The sequence below is a fragment of the Hipposideros armiger genome, unplaced genomic scaffold, assembly GCF_001890085.2.
Source record: "Hipposideros armiger isolate ML-2016 unplaced genomic scaffold, ASM189008v1 scaffold_108, whole genome shotgun sequence".
Taxonomy (NCBI): Eukaryota; Metazoa; Chordata; class Mammalia; order Chiroptera; family Hipposideridae; genus Hipposideros; species Hipposideros armiger.
In genome coordinates, this window is record NW_017731458.1 from 3258346 (window position 1) to 3263454 (window position 5109).

Here is a 5109-nt window from a genome sequence, read left to right on the forward strand (position 1 = left end):
TGAGGTCCACCTTACCAAGAGAGGAGCTACAAGTTGCCTACCCAGCTTCCATTGCTGCTTGAGCTCAGGCACATGATCTACTCTACTATTTAGAAACAGCTGTGCAAGAGTCTAAACAAGAGCAACACGAGGAAGCAGGGACCATGTGTTATCCATCTTCTAGCAATTGTGGTTACAGAGGCAGTCAACTTCTCAGGGATAGCCATAAAGGACTTGTAACTACTGCTCAGTGTTCTTGGTGTAAACTGTAATGTCAGTGCCCAGAAATTGTGGCAGTGTGGTCTTTGCTAGAGGAGTCTTGCAGTTTGGTTTGAGTATTAATGGTGGCAGAATCTTAAAGCCAGACCTCTGGAGCCTCCCTTAAGAGAATGAGGCGGTCTCAGGGCTGTGGCTGAACTGCAACTGCCGAATGACAAGAAGTCGAGGCCAGGACAGTTAGCATAAATGGCAGAAACTGCTTCTCCACTGAAGCACTTTGTGCTGGCGAAGAAGGCAATTATGACAACCTTTGACCAGTTATTGAAGTTTGTTCCTGAAGGATCATATTTTGTTGAAGCAACATACAAGAATCCAGAACTTAGGCTGGCCAAGTGGCGTGTTGGTTAAGAGCTGGCTTGGGACGCCAGCTCTGAGCAACAGGGCCCCGGTTTGGATCCCACATGAGGGCCAGTGACGCTGTGCCCTCTATAGCTAAGATGGTGAACAAAAGCTCCACCTGGAGCTGGGCTGCCATGAGTGGCCGGCGACAGCATAGGCTGCAGTCCCTGCTGCAGTGGGCTGCCATGGGCTACCGTGAGCGGCCAGCAGCCAGCGTGAGCCTCTGTGAGCCGTTGTTAGCAGCCGTCCAATGGCCGGCGAGCAACTGCCTCACCTGGGAAGAGCACAATGATAATACCAACATGGGCCAGTGAAGCACCGCGTCCTCCACAACTAGACTGAAGAACAAAAGGACAGCAACTTGTCTGTTCCCCTTCCCCCAATTCCCCAGCGCAGTTCCCATCCTCCCAATTCCCCAATAAAATCTTAAAAAAAAAAAAGAATTCAGACCTTGATCAAATAGCTGCTGAGGATGATCCGGTAGAAATACAGGGGTATAAAAACAAGCTTTCCCAGGATGGCTCAGCTTAAAACAAACAAACAAACAAACAAGCTTTCCATCATTGGTGAAATGCTGTCTCAGAGACACATGAAAATGGCCTATTTGGGCAGGAAAAGCAGTGGGAAGAGTTCTGTTGTTAATGCAATGTTTTGGGATAAAGTCTTTCCTAGTGGGACTGGGCATACAACCAATTGTTTATGGAGTGTTGAAGGAACTGATGGAGATAAAGCTTATCTTATGACAGAAGGATCAGATGGAAAAAAAAAGTGTGAAGACAGTTAATCAGCTCGCTCATGCCCTTCATATGTACAAAGACTTGAAAGCTGTCTCTCTCATGCATGTGGTTTGGTCAAAGGTAAAATGTGCCCTCTTGAAGGATGACCTGGTTTTAGTGGACAGTCCAGATACAGATGTCACTGCAGAGCTGGACAGATGGATTGACAAGGTTTGCTTAGATGCTGATGTTTTTGTTTTGGTTGCAAACTCTGACTCAACACTAATGAATACAGAAAAACAGGTTTTTTACAAGGTAAATGAGTGACTTCCCTAGCCTATTTTCATTCTGAATAATCGTTGGGATGCCTCTGCATCACAGCCAGAATATATGGGAGATGTACACAGATAGCACATGGAACGATGCCTACATTTCTTAGTGGAGGAGCTCAAAATTATGGATCATTTTGAAGCACAGAATCGTATCTTTATTTCCGCAAAGAAAGTTATTTTTATTTTTTTTTTTAGAATTTAGGGCTGTTCACAATTTCAGCATACCTGGGGAGCTTTTTTTTTTTTTTTTTTAAGATTTTTATTTGGGAATTGGGGGGATGGGAACAGTGCTGGGGAACTGGGGGAAGGGGAACATACAAGTTGCTGTCATTTTTGTTCTTCAATCTAGTTGTGGAGGATGTTGTTTCACTGGCCCAAGTTGGCACCGTCATTGCGCTCTTCCCTGGTGAGGCAGATCAGTCGCCGGCTTCTGGAGGGCCGCTCACTGCGGCTGCTGGCCGCTCACGCTGGCTGCTGGCCGCTCACGCTGGCTGCTGGCTACACATGGTAGCCCATGGCAACCCACTGCCACAGGGGCTGCAGCCTACGCCGTCGCCGGCGACTCACGGCAGCCCAGCTCCAGGTTGAGCTGTTGTTCAGCATCTTAGCTGTAGAGGGCAGTGTCACTGGCCCTCATATGTGGGATCCGAACCGGGGCCCTCTGGCATCCCAAGCGAGTTCTTAACCATTGCGCCACTCGGCCGGCCCTGCAAGGAAGTTATTAATGCTAGAATGCACAAAGCACAGGGGGTGCCAGAAATTGATGGGACCCATGCAGAAGGATTTCAGGCAAGATTACAGGAGTTTCAAAATTTTGAACATATCTTTGAGGAGTGTATCTCGCAGTCAGCAGTGAAAACAAAGTTTGAACAGCACACTATCAGAGCTGAACAGATACTAGATACTGTGAAAAAGATAATGGATTCAATAAACGTGGCAGCAGCAGAGTAAAGGGTTTAGTCAATGGAAGAGAGGGAAGACCAAATTGACTGGATTTTATCCAAAACCAAATGAACCTTTTAACACTGGATGTTAAGAAAAAAAATCAGGGAGGTTATGGAGGAGGTGGCAAACAAGGTTTCATGTGCAATGTCAGATGAAATTTGTCAACTCTCTGTTTTGGTTGAACTTTGTTCTGAGTTTCATCCTACTCCAGGTATATATACCGAAAGTATATAAAAATGAGTTAAATAAGCACATAGAAGATGGTGTGGGAAGAAATTTGGTTGATCGGTACACCAATGAAGTCAACACTTCAATCCTTCAAACCCAGCAAGAAATTATTGAAAATTTGAATCCATTACTTCCAGCTGGTATATAGAATAAACTATACACACTGATTCCTTGCAAGAAATTTGATCTCAGATATGACCTAAATTGTCATAAGCTATGTTCAGATTTTCAAGAGGATATTGCATTTCATTTTTCCTTGGGCTGGCCTTCTCTTGTCCATCGTTTCTTGGGCCCTACGAATGCCGGAGGGTGCTTCTAGGATTCTCAGACCCATCCTTCATCTCCCTAGACCTTTAGCTTCTACTCCAGCTGCTCCTACCAACCTAGCAACGCCAGATAATGCATCACAGGAAGAACTCAGGATCACATTAATAATAGGATTAGCTTCTCTTACATACAGACCGTCTATGGGCATCATCGTTGTTGGAGGAGTGGTTTGGAAAAATGTAAGCTGAAAACTCATATCTGTTTCATTAAGAATGTATGGAACTCTGTATCTTTATGAAGGGCTGACCTGGATCACCTGTGCCAAGGAGAGAGCCTTGAAATAGCAGTTGGTGAACTATGAGACTGAAAAACTGCAGATGATGGTTGGCTTCACAAGTGCAAATGGCAACCATCAAGTACAACAGGAATTGACAAGCACTTTTGTTTGCCTATGCCAACAAGTTGCTATTACACAAAGGCATCTATAAGAAGAAATTGCTAGATTTTTCCAAAGAGATAGATCAATTGGAGGAAATACAAAACAATTCAAAGCTTTTAAGAAATAAAGCTGTTCAACTTACAAATGAGCTGGAGAATTTTACTAAGCAGTTTCTACATTCGAGCAATGAAGAATCTTAACCATAAAGATCGCTTTTGGTGATCACCATAGGAGAAAATGGAACTTGGATGATTTGGGACAGTTATTTTTATGAAATGACTTTAAATATAAATTGTACTCACTGTACCTAAATAGCAAATTCTTATGTAGATTCTGATAATTATCTATCTCAGGGTGTTTGCATTTCTGAAGAATGTTATGATGTCCCTTTAGTTTTAATTTTGGGTTAAAAAAAAGGCTAAATTGTTTGATGTGTTAAAATAATGAATTAGTTAAAAGCAACAGAGCCAACTATGTGAACCCTGAGGAGTGGGGCCTTGCTCTTAATTAGGGCTTTCTTTGTTTTTGATTCTGAAAAATTCTGTTTCCTGGCATCCAGGAGTTAGAGAATACTCCTGTCACCTTCTTTCTCAAAACTAGTTTTTGATGTCTAATGGGAAGAGTCACTTTTCATTTTATAAACTGCATTGCTCTAAACACCAAGAGGGAATGTGGAATGTTCTTGAGTGTATTATTCATGCAAGTTACAGTCACTTTTGCCATTCTGACAGGTATATATACCACTAATAAATACACTGTTTTTACTCCTTTTATTCCCATAAAAAAAAAAAGCCAGATCTCTGGCTGTCTCAGGGGTTTATCAAAAGCCTTTAATAATTTATTCTCTGCTAAAACTAGCTAAAGTAAAATCTTGTATTTGCAATTAAGAACACTAACTTATAAACACTCTTGAGTTTTTGTTGTTGTTTTTAATTACAAAAATAGAATAATCTTGCATTGTTCATTGAATAGTATATTGTGAACATTTTTCCATGTTCATTCATAGCTTTAATTCTTTTTAATGGTTGCTGCATAAAATTTCATTATATGGCTACTTCATAATTTATTTTTATTTTATTTTTTAAAGATTTTATTGGGGAATTGGGGAATTGGGGAAGGGGAACAGTGTTGGGGAATTGGGGAAAGAGAACAACCAAGTTGTTGTCCTTCAATCTTAGTTGTGGAGGGCGCAGCTAGCTCAGCTCCAAGTCCTGTCGCCATGCAGCCACCCATCGGCAGCTCATGGCAGCTCAGCTCAAGGTGCCCTGTTCAATCTTAGTTGTGAGTGGGCATAGCCTACGATCCCATGCAGGAGTTGAACTGGCAACTTTGTTGTTAGGAGCACCTGCTCTCACCAGCTGAGCCATCCTGCCACCTGTTGACACCTCAGCAGCAGCTCAGCTCGGGCACAGCGCAGGTGCAGCTCACTGGCCCATGTGGGAATTGAACCAGCGACCCTGTTGCTCAGAGCTTGCGCTCTTAACCAACTGAGCCACTTGGCAGGCCCGGCTACTTCATAGTTTATATATGTAATCATTCACTATTAAAAATAAAGTTTCAATGAATGTCCTTGTACAAAAATGTT

At 42.7% G+C, this 5109-nt stretch overlaps 1 pseudogene; it reads left to right on the forward strand.

Moving 5' to 3' along the window:
- Nucleotides 1-444: 444 nt before the first annotated feature.
- On the forward strand, nt 445-3724 carry LOC109385078 (mitofusin-1-like; annotated as a pseudogene).
- Nucleotides 3725-5109: the final 1385 nt, after the last annotated feature.